The sequence below is a fragment of the Rhinopithecus bieti genome, unplaced genomic scaffold, assembly GCF_001698545.2.
Source record: "Rhinopithecus bieti isolate Rb0 unplaced genomic scaffold, ASM169854v2 scaffold_19737, whole genome shotgun sequence".
NCBI lineage: Eukaryota > Metazoa > Chordata > Mammalia > Primates > Cercopithecidae > Rhinopithecus > Rhinopithecus bieti.
Window position 1 is genome coordinate 1,071,344 of NW_016809683.1, and position 16,998 is coordinate 1,088,341.

The following is a 16,998-nucleotide window of genomic DNA, read 5'->3' on the forward strand; positions in this document are numbered from 1 at the left end:
TCCCTCCGGCTACCACCACTTTTTTTTTTTAAAATCTCAATCACCATCACCACCAGTCCTTTGCATTAAGCGTCTTCTGTGGATTGACTCCATTCTAGGAGCTTTATATGATTTTTGTTTGTTTGTTTTTTTGAGACAGAGTCTTGCTCTGTCGCCCGGGCTGGAGTGCAGTGGTCGGATCTCAGCTCACTGCAAGCTCCGCCTCCCGGGTTTACAACATTCTCCTGCCTCAGCCTCCGGAGTAGCTGAGACTACAGGCGTCCGCCACCTCGCCCGGCTAGTTTTTTGTATTTTAGTAGAGACGGAGTTTCGCCGTGTTAGCCAGGATGGTCTTGATCTCCTGACTTCGTGATCCGCCCGTCTCGTCCTCCCAAAGTGCTGGGATTACAGGCTTGAGCCACCGTGCCCGGCCTATATGTTATTTTTAAACTTCAGTCTCACGACATAGGTATTATCTCCATTTTACTGACTAAAGAAATCAGAGCTGCAGCTTGCCCAAAACTCTGGAGCTCATAGGTGCTAAAGCTGGAATGTAAATATCAGTCTTTCTTATTTCAAAGTACCTGCTTATTCTAAGAGGCATTATGGATTCAGAAGAGGGAATCCGGACATAGCTTCTTGGAAGTGAATTCTGGCATTGTGACTTTGGGCAAGTGATCTAACTTTTCTGTGACTCACTTTCCTCCTCTCTAAAATGGAGACAATAGAAGCACTACTTTGGGTATGTGATGGTAAATTAAGTGCATCTCCTCAACATCCTACAATGAACAGGGTAGCACCTTGATAGAGTTTGGATATTTATCCCTTCCCAAATCTCATGTTAAATTGTAATCCCCATGCTGGAGGTGGGGCCTGGTGGGAAGTGTTTGGATCATAAGGTCATAAGCTTGCTGCTGTCTTTGTGGTAGTGAGTTCTCATGAGATCTGGTCATTTAAAAGTGTGTGGCACCTCCTTCCCCGCTCTCTGTCTTGCTCCTGCTTTCACCATGTGAAGTATTTCTTATAAGTTACCCAGTCTCAGGTATTTATTTATAGCAATGCAAGAACAGACTAATACACACTGTCACCCCAATAAGAAATAATGATCTGACTGTAAATGTCAATATCACCAAGGTTTAGAAATATCACTGCAGTGTTTTGAACAACGAGGAGAAATAGGGGGCAAGAGTGATTTATCTGCTCTGAGTTGTTTAGGGGTAAAGGTAGGACAAGAATTCATTTCTATAGCATCCACGTCCTGAACTGTTTCTCCTCCCCTACATTGCCACAGGGACAGCTGTGCAGTGAGTAGTGGTGATCCAGATAGTGGAAACTATATGTGCAAAAAGATCGGAAGCAGGAAGAAACAATACAAACTTTTGGTCTGGGACAGAGCAACCTGACTCCCTTGATTTGGATAGTTAGTATAGGGGAGTCACGAGGAGCAAGTGAGAGAGGTGGAAAGTGGCTCCTGGTTAAAAGCTCAGAGTTTGTGAAGAGGCAATAGGGAGCCATGGTGGGTGTTTGAGCAGAGGAGTGATGCCTGGCTGTTAAAACCAGGGAGGATCTGGCTGTGCAGGAAGAGACTGGCATCTGTTAGATTAGCTGGCAGGGGACTGCAGTTCTCTTGTCTGAAGGCCTGAGGCTCCAGACAAGATGGACAAGGTGGGGGAAGAGATGGGCTCTCAGACAGCTAGTGGAGGGGCCTCTGTGTGGCTCATAGATGGTACGTGCTCTGCCTTCGATCAGACCCAAATAGAAGCTGATGACCTCCGACCGTGTGTGCCAACCTTCCTCTGCACAGCCCCAAGTGATTCGGTGCCTGCTAATGAGATTTTCTGGAGGGCCGTTAAAGATCATTAAAAGCAGTTTTGCAAACCTAATATTAGCTTTTAAGTAGTTAGCAGGGTTGAGCCCTCGCCGCTCAGTGTTAACCAAAGCAAGTGATGACCTGCCACTCAGGAAACAGAGGGAGGTGATAGTAATCCTTCAGGTCCCAAGGACAGCGGGGGTGCTTCTGAGGCAATTCTATTCCATTTATTTCTATTTGATCCACAAAAATGTTCTTTGGACAATCTTTTCATTGCTAGAAATGTGCTAATCACTAGAGAATACTAATAGTGATGATAGTAATAAGAGTAGAAAATTTATTGAGTACCTACTCTAAGGAACTATACTAAGTGCTTTATATAAACACTCTCTCTAATCCTGTAACTCAGCTGCAAAGTAAGTACAATTAACCCTGTTTTCCACATGAGAATTTTAAGATGAGAAAACTAAAATCCAGATCCTTAGAATCTCACTATCTAATGGGCCAAATGCTTAAACAGATGAGTGTTATATCATATGCTAAGAGTGGAAATATGCAGTCATACTTACTAACATTTATTGAATGTGCCAGGTACTGTTCTACTTTCCTTCCCAGGTAAGAGCTCATTTATTTCTCACGAAACACTATAAGGTGGTTACTATAATTCCTGTTTTCCAGATATGGAAAGTGAGTCAGAAAGCAGTTATAACAAACTTGCCTAAAATTAGACAACTAGTCAGAGGACAAGAAGGATACACACTCAGTTATCAAGTTAGTTGATTGACTTAACATGCATTTTATTTACCTATTTTACTACATAAGCTTAACAAAAATAATTGTCTGTGAAGAAGGTTGTTGAAACAGTTTCAACTATCTGATCCATATAAAATATTTAGCGGAATTCCTGGCTTATTTTGCATGATTTATAACAGCCTCACCTGGGCTGTTTTGTTTACTCTTTATTCTCAGTGCCCAGAACATTGCCTGGCACAAAATAGATCCTCATTAAATATGTACTGAATGTGTCAAAATGTCAGCTGTTGTGATTGTTACTGAGGAAAGAGGATGCATAGCTTTACATCACAATGCATGAAGTCATTTGACATGGCAACAAAGAGTAAGTTGTGCTGGAGTGAGAAAAGACAAGTATGGGGGGGGACTTCTCTGACTTACATAATCTATAGGATGGCTGAGATGCTGCAGGTGCAAAACAGCATCCAAAGCTTGGGAAAGTTATCTTGAGGTGTCTGAGGGAAGAGATGTGTGCATAGCAGAGGTGGTTACTATAGAAGTCAACACGTTCGCTAGCAGAGGAGGTGGGAACCTGGGGTAGAAGAATTCTGTGCTGAGAAGAAACGCTGGGTTTCCTCTGCAGAGGTTGTGTCTCCCTATGGCCTTAGGAGAAAGGCAGCCAGTGAGAGGAGAATAGGAAGGGTATCTTTGGAACTGGAGAGATTGACTGAGAAGTCCAAGGTGGAGAGTTTCAAAAAGGAGGTTATCAACAATGCCAGACACTGCAGAGTTCTATTTTAGGACTCAGCTGCACGGGGGATAGCTCCAATGTCTGATCTAGGGTAGCACATATAAACACGTGTTGTGTGAACTTGCTGAAGGTCACAGCGTAAGTGATAGGTTCAGGGCGTGGACTCCAGTGTTTAATTCCCAAGCCTCTGTTCTTAACATTGTTTCTATCCTTATGTCACCTCTCAGTGCCTCCCTTGACTTCTGAGCTTGCAAATCCCTTGAGCAGACCTCTCCTTTGTGCACTTGATTCTTCCTGGAATGCTCATCCTTCTCTACATACGTTAGATCAATTTTTTTGGTAATTTTTGAAAGGATTGGTCTTTCGTTATTAAATCATATCTGATTCTTGCCAGCTGTAAGTCATTACATGTATTTTCTTATTTGTAATTCTTTTATAACACTGATCTCGTTCTGCCCTTGATTACACAATTGTCTATTGTTTTTTGACCCACCTGGGGCTCTTTAGGGCAGGATGGTGTTTTTTATCTTGGTGTCCCCCGTGATACCTAGCACAGTGCTTTCGATGTAGCATGGGATCAGTAACACTTGTTAAGTTGACATAAGACATAAACCGAGTGTATTTCTCTCCATCTGTTGCCTCCAAACTGGTCTTTAGAGATTCCTGTCGTCTATAGATCCAACATTTACACAAAATTTAAAGGAGACTCTAAAAATACTCTCGGGCAAAGAGATGCATGAAAGAGTGCAAAAATATATGTAGATCAATAGGGTACTAGTTAAATAAACTTTGATATATTCACAGCTGTAACAAGGAATATGCTTATAAACAGCTATGGAGTGATCTTTAGATTATATTCTGGATTAAAACAAGTAAATTAAACAGTGGAGAAAAAGATGCATGACTTAAGAAAGTGGGTGAAGAAATAAATTATATATGTATACTTATATTTATGATGGGAAGATAAAAGCACAAATAGAAAACGTATTACGTATCTGTAAGGTCAGTGAAGAAACAAGGGGGATGGGGAAGAAGCGAAATATCTGAATATACCTCGCTTTGTAGATTCAACTCTGGAAACAGGAAGATGTTTTACATCATCACAAAGCAAAATCAAATTTACAAAATAGCTATTTGTAAAAATTGAAGTCAAAGTGAAAGAAATATGCTAAACTGTGTGTGCTGGGATTATGGTCTAACCAAACAGAATTATTTCAAGTGATTTCAAAACAGTAATTTGACTGCATCTCTAGTGGGATGTACTCTGTGGATAAAAATATCTATAAAATAAATTTAAGCATCTGCAGTAGCCAGTGTTGATGTAGTGTTGATATCTTGTTGATTATTCTGATACTTTTTTGTGTACATTTTAAGTACTTAGAACCAGAATTATTAGTGTAAAGGATATAAGTGTCAGATTGAAGAGATTAAGTGAAAATTCCATAATTCTGAATTTGATTTGGAACTCATTAAGCAACTCATAATATATTTCTTTATTTAAACCAATAATGACAACAAAACCTGTGTTCCAGCCCAAACCACTGATATAGCCTAGATGCAGTGACCAACCCTACAACAGTGAACTCCCCTAGTGATCGTAATGTGGTCTCTAAATACCTTTTCCAATAAAAGCAACTAGGAATCTCTAGAGAAATATCTAATTCTAGATCTGGGAAAGACAATAAGATATACCTGAAATCATCTTCCTGAAACCCAGAAGCCATTATAACTATGGGAATGTGTCAAGAAGACATGGAAGTCACCTTCATGAGGCATTTATTGGCAAAAAGAGAATAACTGCAAAATATATTTAAATCTGTATTCATAATGATATTTAAGCCCAAACAATATTTTTATTTTTGATCAAATCACTCTTTTATCCAAACCTCTGCAATGGTTTCCCTTTTCACTCAAAATAAAAATCAAACTTTTTACAAAACCCTAAGGCCTAACTTGATTTGTCCCCATTCATTCTCTGAACTCATCTTCTGCTATTCCTTGCTCACTCTGGTTTAGCCCCACTGGCCTCATTCTCATCATTGGACATGCCAGGCACCCTCCCATTTCAGAGCCTTTGCACTGGCTGTCCCCTGTCCTGAGATGTGCTTCCCTCCAGGTAGGCACATGGGCCACCGTTACTTCCTTCGGAAATAATCTCAAATGTTACTGTATTTGTTTCCCAGAGCTTCCGTAACAGAGTACAACAAACTGAGTGGCCTAAAACAATAGAAATGTGTTTTGTTTTGTTTTGTTTTGTTTTGTTTTGTTTGAGACAGAGTCTTGCTCTGTCGCCCAGGCTGGAGTGCAGTGGCTGGATCTCAGCTCACTCACTGCAAGCTCCACCTCCTGGGTTTACGCCATTCTCCTGCCTCAGCCTCCCGAGTAGCTGGGACTACAGGCGCCCGCCACCTCGCCTGGCTGAAATGTGTTCCTTCACAGTTCCAGAGCTTAGAAACCTTAAGTCAAGTTGTGAGGACCAGTCTATCTTGGAAGCCTTTAGGGGAGGATCCTTTTTTGCCTCTTCCAGCATCTGGTTTGTTGGCAATCCTTGACATTCCTCTGCCTGGAGCTGCATCACTCCAGCTGGGTGTGATGGCTCATGCCAACATATCTGCTGATGCCGTGTGCCTGAAGTATGACTTAATAAAATTATACTTTGTGGCTCATGCTTGTAATCCCAGCACTTTGGGAGGCTGAGGTGGGTGGATCACGTGAGGTCAGGAGTTTGAGACCAACCTGGCCAGCATGGTGAAACCCTGTCTCTACTAAAAATACAAAAATTAGCCGGGCGTGGTGGTAGGCTCCTGTAATCTGAACTATGTGGGAGGCTGAGGCAGGAAAATCACTTGAACCTGAGAGGCAGAGGTTGCAGTGGGCTGAGGTAGCGCCACTGCACTCCAGCCTGGGTGACAGTGAGAATCCATCGAAAAAACCAAAACCAAACAAACGAAAAAACACCAGCCATTGAATTTGGGGCCAATGACTACATCTTAATTTGATTACAACTGTAAAGACTATTTCCAAATAAGGTCACATTCACAGCTACCTAGGCTTAGGTCTAGAACAGGGTCTTTTTGGGGGATGGAGTTTACCCACTACAGCCATTTTTAAGTGAGACCTCTGGCCACCCCTATCTAAAATTGTGGGCCCTCCCCTAACACCCTCACCTGACTTTCCTCCTTGTTTCCTTAACACTGACCAGCATCTAACATGTATGTTTTACTCATTAAAAGGTAACTATCTCATCCCACTGGAATATGAGCTCCAGCAGGGCAGGGAATTTTGTATCTTTTGTCCACTGCGGTATCTCAAACTCTACTAGGTACTAAATAAACATTTGTTGAATGAATGTTGGGGAAGGCTAGGTATTTTGGCTATGGGTACACAACTTCCTTTGTCCCCTTGGCAGATTCGTGTTGACCTAAGCGTAGTTTTTTCTCCGTATGAAGAGCAACACTGGTATAAACCAAAGAATCCTTGCAAATAGCTATAATTATCTTTATTTTACTATTTTCTCCTAGGTTAGTGTGTTTTGTGTCTACCTACTATTCCTGTTCTTAATTCGTTTTCTCCAAGATTTTTAATTATCTTAGGGGATCCTTGACTTCCATTTCATGAAAGGGACAGAGGAGTCAGTGCTGAGGCAGGGGGAGCAAAGATATCATTAAATCCTCTTTCTGATTCATAACTATCACTGGCTCTTGTGGTAGAAAAAGCTCAAGCTTTTATAATTCTTGTCTGTCTTTATTTCCACCGTTACCCTTGATTTCTCTGCACCAGTGCTTTCTGAAATCCATTAGTGGGTAGAAAAAACAATTTACTGGAATGTTACTAGGATTCTTAAAATATAGAAAGGATAGAAGATACTCAAATTGTGTCAGGTAGTTTCAGTATTCTTTCCTGAAACTTTTATTTCAGGTAAGTGCATGTGTTTGAGTATGTGGTGTGTTAGGTCTTGATATAAAACACTGTTCTAGATAGTCTGTCTCCCTGACTCTCTTAGTTTCTCTGTCTTACTCGTCTCCCTCTTCCAGCTCCCTCATCTGAAACACAGCAAGTCGTTGTTAGAATGGACACTTGGGGCACTCTGTCTCCTCACTTAAGTATCTTAATGGTGCTCCTTGCCATTCTAGCACAAGCCAGCACCTGACCTTGCATATCAGTGTGCACAAGGTATGTCTGGGGAGATTGTTGAGAGGTACTTCCCAGGCCCTCTCCACGTTAGGGACACTGACTTGGTAGGGCTGCATTGAGGCTCAGCATAAGAATTTTTAGCTGACTCCATGGAGATTCTGATGCAGAGTCAAGAATCACGTTTTATAAATACCTGGTTGCAAGAGGAAACAATGAAATCAATATGGGTATTTATATGCATATGCCTGACTTTCCAATGTTACTCATCCCTACTGGGATCCATACCTAACTTGAGGTTGACAAACTTCACATCTGAGGAGATGAAGATGACTTTTTCCGTTGAGGCAGCTTCCTTTTCTTCATGGAATTGCTAATTCGTTATTTCTTCCTCTTTCATTAGGAAAATTTTACTTGCACTGGCTTGTAGAGAACTTACTCCCAAGTTTTCCATAATAACACCACTGTGGCTCTGCCTTAAAGATTTTGCACTGCGTGATTGTCCAGTGATTGAGGATTTGAGAAAAGTCTTGTGAAAAGCAGAGCCACAGACCACAGGGCAGATTCTATCAGGAAAATGGGATGTAAACATTAGGGGGGTGTTCTTGTCAGCCTTGGGCATTTGTTTTCCTGTTTCCCGCCCCCCCCCCCGCACAGAGAATTAGATTCTGGTATCAAAGCAAAGCACCAATGCTGGAAAAAGTATCTACCCATTTTAGGCTTAAAACTTTGCAGGGCAGATGGCAGGACTGGTTAAGATAATGACTGAGCATACTTCCGGATCCTCAAAAGTATTACATAAATACCTTATACTGGTAACTTTATGAATATATTACATCTGCTTCAATGCTTCATGGTCTAATTAATGCCCTAGAATTCTCAAACTCTTTTATTGATTACTTATTTATAGATATGTTACCACTCATAGCACAGTGAGGAGTGCTGAGCAATGGTTAAGACTCATCTTGGATATCAAATAATGGAAACATATATCACTGTCTCTTAAAATATGCCAGACACCAATGTAAGCAGATGACATGTATTGATTCATGTAATCCTCCACAGTCCTAGAGGTGATGACCGTTAAACCTGTTTCAGTGCTGAGGAAACTAAGCACAGTGAGGTAAGTAAATTACTCCAAGTTATAGAACTTGTGGCGTTGATACTTGAACCCAAATAGTCTTATTCCAAAGTCTGAGCTATCAACCACTAAACACATTTTCTCTTAATGGAGTTTACAGCCTAGTTAGAGAAGAGGACAGACTTTTTCTGCAGGGTAAACAAGCAAGCATTTTTTTTCATGGATGAGGGGAGTCATAAAAATATAGTATTAATGGAGCATGTTCTAACCAGTGTTAAAGTTTTTATATTAGAAAATGTATAATTGATTTCAGTGGATTGTTACCTTTCTGACAAGATGGTTAATAGTAGATCATAGATATTTAGAGTTGTAGTGGGGAGTTTTGCTCCCATTTCTGTTGGGTGGATATGAACTAGCTGGACTCAGTGAATCTCAGCTGGGCTTGCTCATGTGTTTGCATTCAGTTGTAGGGTTGTTGGGGATTGGTAGGTTGGCTGGAGGGTGGCTAGTGCCAGCTGGCTTCATATATCTGGTAGTTTACTGGCTAGGAGCAATAAAGGTGACTGTGCCACGTGTCTGCCATCATCCAGCAGGCCAGCTCAGACTTCTTCACATGGTGGGCTAGCCCAGGCTTATTCAAACGGTGGCAGGTTTCAAAAAGCGAGAAAGGGCGAACCCCAGTGTACAAGTGATTTGAAGAAGAATCTGTGGCCACCTTTGTGATCTGCCACAGTTTTCCCTTTGTAAAATTGTTTACGTTTCACCCACATGCTTGTCCCATCTACAAACCCTCCAAAATATTATCCAATTATAGCATCAAGATTAAAGTCTAGGATGCACCCAACACTAGAGCAGTTAAAAATATAAAGCAAACACTAATAGATCTAAAGGGAAAGATAGATGGCAATACGATGATAGTAGGAGACTTCAACATCCCAGTCTCAGTAATGGATAGATCGTCCAGACAGAAAATAGACATTGGAGTTGAACTACACACTAGACCAATAGAACTGACATTTGCAGAACATTTCACCCAACTGCTGCAGAATATACATTTTCATCACCACATGGAACATTCTCCAGAATAGACCATTTCTTAGACCATAAAACAAGTCTCAACAAACTCGAAAAGATAGAAATTATATAAAATATTATATAATATATATATAATTATGTTATATAAAATATAATTTCTGAGCACAATGTAATAAAACCAGAAATCAATATCAAAAAAGAACCTTGGAAACTACACAAACACATGAAAATTAACCCGTTTCCAAACAACCAGTGGGTGAGTGAAGAAATTAATAATAAAATTAAAACGTTTTGAAAACACAAAAATACAGTATGCCAAAATCTATGGGATGAAGCACAGGCAGTGCTAGGAGGGAGGTTTGAGCAATAAATGCCTACATCAAAAAATGGGAAAGACTTCGAATAATCTAATACTGCATGTCAAAGAACTAGAAAACAAAGCAAAACAAAATTAGTAATAGGAAAGAAAGAATAAAGATCAGAGAAGCAATAAAATTGAGACTAAAAAATACAGAAGATCAATGAAATAAAGTCTTTTTTAAAGATAAATTGGCAAACCTTTGGCTAGACTAAGAAAAGAACCAAATATAAAAATCGTAAATGAAAATGAGATATAACGGAGACCACAGAAATACAAAGAATTATTAGAGACTATTATAAACAACCATATGCCAACATGTTGGATAAATTCCTGGACACATAAAACCCAAAAAGGCTAAACTATGAAGAAATAGAAAACCTCGAGAAGCCAATAGTCAAAGCTGTAGCAAAATGTCTCCCATCAAAGAAAAGTGCATGACCTGGTGGATTCCAATGCTACTCAATCTCTGCAAAACAACTGAAGAGGAGGGAATACTTCCAAACTCATTCTGTGAGTCCAGCATCGCTATGATACTAAAACCAGACAAGAACACAACAACAACAAAACTACAGGCCAATATCACTGTAAAACATAAATGAAGAAAAAATCATTAAGTCTAGCAAACCAATGACACATTAAAAAGATCATTCATCATGATCAAGTGGAATTCACCCCAGGGATGCAAGGATTATTCAACATAAACAAAATACATTAACAGAACCAAGAAAAGTAACCATGTGATCGTTTGAATAGATGGTGACAAAACATTTGATAAAATTCAACAGTCCTTTATGATTAAAACCTCATCAAACTGAGTATAAAAGGAGCGTACTTCAAAATAATAAAGGCAATATCTGACAAATCCACAGCTAACATTGTACTGACCAGGGAAAACGTTAAGATCTAAAACAAGATAAGGATGCCCACTTTTACTACTCTTATTGAGCACAATGCTGAAAATCCTGGTCAGAGCAATAAATCACATAAGAGAAAGAAATAAAGGTCATCCAAATTAGAAAAAAAAAGTCAAACTATCCCTGTTTGCAGATGACATGATCTTATATTAAGAAAACTGTTAAGACTCTACAAATAACTTAGAACTGACAAATAAATTCAGTAAAGTTGCGCAGTAAGAAAAAACCCAACACACAAAAATCAGCAGCATTTATATACATCAACAGTGAGCAATCTGAAAAAGAGGTCAAGAAATCCTGTTTATAATAGCTACAAAGAATATAAGACATTTAGGAATTAGTTTAAGCAAAGAGTAGAAAGAACCCTTAGGATAATGGCCCCTGGCTCTGTATCCATGTTGCTGCAAAGAACATGATTTCATTATTTTTTAAGGCTGCATAGTATTCCATGGTGTGTATGTACCAGAGTTACTTTATCCAGTTCACTGATGGGCACCTAGGTTGATTCTGTGTCTTTGCTGTTGTGAAGAGTGCTGCAATGAACACACAAGTGAATGTGTCTTTCTGGTAGAATGATTTATTTTCTTTTGGATAGATATCCAGTAGTGGGATTGCTGGTCAAATGGTAGTTCTATTTTAAGTCCTTTGAGAAATCGCCAAACTTCTATGCACAGTGGCTGAATTAATTTACATTCCCACCAGCAGTGTATTAGTGTTCTTTTCTTTACAATCTTGCCAGCATCTGTTTTTTAACTTTTTAATAGTAGCTGTTCCTAAGTGAATTAACATAGGAACAGAAAATCAAATACTGCATGTTCTCACTTATAAGTGGAAGCTAAACATGGAAAAATAATGGATACAGAGATGGTGACAGTAGACACTGGGGACTACTTGAGGGGCAGGGGCAGAGGGGTATATTGGATTAGAAGGCTATGCTCACTACCTGGGTGAAGAGGTTATTTGTACATCAAGCTGTAGCAACACGCAATTTATGTAACAACACTGCACATGTACCCCTGGCACATGACAGCAGAAAGTTAAATCAGACTACACCAAACTAAAAATCTTCTGTACAGCAAAGAAAACAATAAAGTGAAGGGACAACCCAGAGAATGAGAGAAAATATTTGCAAATTACCCATCCGACAAGGGATTAATAACCAGAATATATAAGAAGCTCAAACAACTAAATAATGAAAAGCAAAGCATCTGGTTAAAACATGGGTGAGATATCTGAATAGATATTTCTCAAAAGAAGACATACAAATGGCGAATAGGTATATGAAAAAAATGTTGAACATCACTCATCAGGGAAATGTAAACCAAAGCTACAATGAGATACCATCTCACCCCAGTGAAATTGGCTTTTATGGAAAAGGGATAATGGATGCTGGCAAAAATGTGGAGAAAGAGAACTCTGTGCACTGTTGGTGAGAATGTAAATTAGTATAGCCACTGCAGAAAACTCTATCTAGGTTCCTCAGAAACCTAAAAATAGAAGCACCATATGATCCAACAATTCCACTACTGGATTTATATCCAAAAGAAAGGAAATCAGTGTATTAAAGGGATAGCTGTACTCCCGTGTTTTTTTGAGACGGAGTCTCGCTCTGTCGCCCAGGCCGGAGTGCAGTGGCGGGATCTCAGCTCACTGCAAGCTCCGCCTTCCGGGTTTACGCCATTCTCCTGCCTCAGCCTCCCGAGTAGCTGGGACTACAGGCGCCCGCCACCTCGCCCGGCTAGTTTTTTGTATTTTTTAGTAGAGACGGGGTTTCACCGTGTTAGCCAGGATGGTCTCAATCTCCTGACCTCGTAATCTGCCCATCTCGGCCTCCCAAAGTGCTGGGACTACAGGGTTGAGCCACCGCGCCCGGCCTCCCGTGTTTATTGAAGCACTATTCACAATAACCAAAATACGAACTCAACCTAAGTGCCCCTCAATGGATGAATGGAGAAAGAAAAATATGGTATATATACAAAGTGGAATATTGTTTAGCCACAAAACAGAATGAAATCCTGTCATTTGCAACAACATACTGGAGGTCATTATGTTAAGTGAAATAAGCCAAAGACCGAGAAATAAATACTGCGTGTTCTCGTTCTTAACATGCGAGCTGAAAAAGTGGATGTGTTGAAGATAGTAGGTTGGGGATTACCAGAGCCTGGAAAAGGTAGAAGTGGATGAGGGAATGAAGAGAGATTGATCAATGGGTAAAAATATGCAGTTAGATAGATTAATTAAGACCTAGTGTTCAGTAGGAGCAGTAGGATGACTATAGTTAACAATCATCTATTGTATATTTCAAAATAGAATAATTTGAATGTTCCTAGCATAAGGAAAGATAAATATTCAAGATGATGGAGATCCCAATTACCTTTATTTAATATTTACCCATTATATGAATATATGAAAATATCACATGTATTTGTAAAGTATGTACATCTATTATGTATTAATTTCAAGATTATCTAGGACCTCCTGATCTACATCACATCCAGATACAGATGAGGCTTCTTAGGTATGGTTCTTTGAATGTGAGTGTCAGTAATCTGGAGACCTTAAACTAAAAGAAATATCTGAACCCCATACACCCAACATACTCTGTAGTAAGACAGGAAAGGACAACCGTAAAAGTGAAAATAGTGGGAGACTCGTAGCAGTCGTGGCCCATAGCAATTCTAAATCTCGCCAGACAGATATTGCTCTGTCTTGTGCTCTGAAGACAAGAAATTTTTCTTGATCAAGACCCAGTTTAATTGTTTGAGAGAGACTCCAAGTCTGTTAGTTTCAGTGATCTATTATCTTGATTTTTGATTCAACCTCTTGAGACTTTTTTTTTTTGGAGACAGAATCTCACTCTGTTGCCCAGGCTGGAGTGTAGTGGTGTGATCTCAGCTCACTGCAACCTCTGCCTCCTTGGTTCAAGTGATTCTCATGCCTCAGCCTCCCAATTAGTTGGGACCACAGGCACGCACTACCACACTTGGCTAATTTTTGTATTTTTTAAGTAGAGACAGTGTTTTGCTATGTTGGCCAGGCTAGTCTCAAACTGCTGACGTCACCTCGGCCTCCCAAAGTGCTGAGATTACAGGCGTGAGCCACTGCATCCAGCCCATCCTTTCTTTTTTTGTTGGAAATGACACATGTTGATCGTTGACTTGCTTTTTTTGACCATTTGTGCCTATATAAAGGCACGTATCACTCTCATCCAGTTAAAACTAATGGTGTTTTATTGGTACATGTCCCTTAACACTTTGTGGGTTTATGTATCCCATTATAAGTCTACTCTACTCCACGTAAGCCTGTCTCTACTCTGGGAAAATTACCCTAAAGTTCTTATATATCCTTTTCTCTAGCCGACAATGTCTAATAGGCAGCTCATTAAATCTTTCAGAGGCCTTCACAAAGTGTCTTAAAGTCACATCCTTGATTTCTTTTCCTGGTGGTCATTGCTTGCTTTGAGAATCTTCTACTGGCTCAAAACCTGGGATTGAACAACAGACTTATGTTACCATCCACCAAATCCTGACTCCTCTATTTCTTCTAAATTCCACTTACAACTGAATGATTCTTTATTCACCTACTCTTTCTTTTCCTGTATCTAATCATAGACACCTAAATAAGCCAATCAACTTTCCTTATTATACATGGAAATAATTTTGCCAATGTCTAAAAGTGTAAAGACCTTTGCTATCACCCCGGTTTCTGAAGATGGCAGCATTGCTAATTGTTCCATCCTATATATCACATGTCAATACATTTTCATATTTCCATTGCTGTTTTCTCGCTACTTTCCCATTTCTGCTAACAGCTTGCTCACCATTTGTCTAGTCTTCACTTAACATTTTCCTTGCCTCTTTTCAAGGCTCCATCAGTTGGTCCCAAAGACAATGCACACGTTTTAGATTTCAGTTGTGGCAGCACCCCAATTTTAGGTAGCAGTTTCTGTACCAGTTAGATTTTGCTGTGTAATGATCTACTCCAAAATATACTGACATTCATTCTGCTCCTGATTTCTGTGATCAGCTTGTTCCTCTGGTTTGAGTCAGCTTGGCTGACCTCTGCTGGGCTTGCACATGAATCTGCTGTCATCTGGCAGACCAACCAGTGACTGAATAGTCGTGACCTCACTCATACACCTGGCAGTTGGCAGACTGTCAGTTGGGGCAACTGTGTCTCTCATCCAGCAAGCTAGACCAGGCTTCCTCACATGATAGCAGAGTTTTGAGAATAGACATGGGAAGTCCTAGCCAGGGCAATCAAGCAAGAGAAGGAAATAAAAGGCATCCAAATAGGAAAATAAGAAGTTGAGCTATCTCTCTTCACTGATGATATGATTCTGTACTTAGAAAACCCCAAAGATGTCACCAAAAGGCACCTAGAGCTGATAAACAACTTCAGCAATGTTACAGAATACAAAAGTAATATATAAAAATTAGTAGCATTTATATACACCAATAATTTAAGTTGAGAGCCAAATCAAGAACAGAATCATATTTACAATAGTCACAAAAAGAGTAAAATACTTAGGAATACTGCTAATCAAGAGGTGAACTATCTCTATTAGAATTGCAAAACCACTTCTGAAAGAAATCAGAGATGACATAAATAAATGGAAAAAATCTTGTGCTCATGGATTGGAAGAATCAACATCATTAAAATGGCCATAATGCACAAAGAAATGTACAGATTCAGTGCTATGCTGGTCAGACTACCAATGCCATTTTTCACAGAATTAGAAAAAAAAAAACTATTGAAAATTCATATGGAACCAAACAAGAGCCTGGATAGCCAAAGCAATCCTAAGCAAAAAGAACAAAACTGTGTAGGCATCACATTGTCTGACTCCAAACTATACTACAAGGGTACAGTAACCAGAACAGCATGGTACTGGTACAAAAACAGACACATAGACCAGTGGAACAGAATAGAGAATCTAGAAATAAAGCCACATGCATACAACCATCTTATCTTTGACAAAGTCAACAAAAATAAGCAATGAGAAAGGACTCCCTATTCAATAAACAGTGCTAGGATAGCTGGCAAACTATATGCAGAAAAATGAAACTGGACTTCTGTCTTGTACCATATACAAAAATTAACTCCAGATGGGTTAAAGATTTAAATGTGAGACCTGGAACTATAAGAATCCTAGAAGAAAACCATAAAAACCGTCCTGGACATTGGCCTTGGGAAATTTATGACTAACTCCTCAAAAGCAATTGCAACAAAAACTAAAATTGACAAGTGAGACCTGAAAAGAGCTTCTATACAGTGAAAACCAAAAACAAAATCTATCAACACAGTAAACACACCCTACAGAATGGGAGAAGATATTTGCAAGCTATGCATCTGATAGATTCTAACATCCAGAGTCTCCAGAGTCTATAAGTAACTTAAACAACTTAACAAGCAAAAAATAACCCCATTAAAAAATGGGCAAAGGACATGATCAGACACTTTTCAAAAGAAGACACACAAGTGGCCACCATCATTAATTGTGTTAGTCAATTTTGCATGAATGTAAAGGAGACGGTAATTTATAAAGAAAAGATGTTTATTTTGGTTCACAGTTCTGCAGGCTGTACAGGCTTAGCACCAGTATCTGCATGGCTTCTGATGAGGGACTCAGGAAGCTTACAATCATGACAGAAGGCAGAAGGGGTGGGTGTATCACATGACAAGAGAGTAAGAGAAGGAGGGAAGAGGTGCCAGTCTCTTTTTAAATAAGCAGATTTCACATGAACTGAGAGTGAGAACTCATTCATAACCAAGAGGACAGCACCAAGTCATTCATGAGGGATCTGGCCTCATGACCTAAACACCTCCTGCTAGGCCCTACCTCCAGCATCAGAGATCACATTTCAGCATGAGATTTGGAAGAGACACACATCCAAACTATATCACTAATCATCAGAGAAATGCAAATCAAAACCACAAAGAGATACAATCTCACACCAGTTAGACTGGCTTCTGTTAAAAAAAAAAAAAGGAATAACAGATGTTGGCTAGGATGTGGAGGAAAGAGAACACTTAAACACTGTTGGTGGAAATGTAAATTCGTTCACCCACTCTGGGAGAGCAGTTTGGAGATTCTCAAAGAGCTGAGAGTTAACTACCATTTGACTCAGCAGTCTCACTACTGGGTGTGTACCCAAAGGAAAACAACTTGTTCTACCAAAAAGGACATATGCACCCATATGT

The 16,998-nt window shown here is 39.7% G+C and overlaps 1 long non-coding RNA gene across 1 annotated transcript in view; it reads right to left on the reverse strand.

The window, feature by feature from the left end:
• The window catches only part of LOC108540859 (uncharacterized), a 45,200-nt gene extending 30,317 nt beyond the window's left edge, over positions 1-14,883 (reverse strand). The window contains exon 1 of the long non-coding RNA XR_001888785.1: positions 14,615-14,883. This is a non-coding gene — a long non-coding RNA (uncharacterized LOC108540859). The remainder of the gene's footprint in view (positions 1-14,614) is intronic.
• Between the last annotated feature and the right edge of the window lie 2,115 nt (positions 14,884-16,998).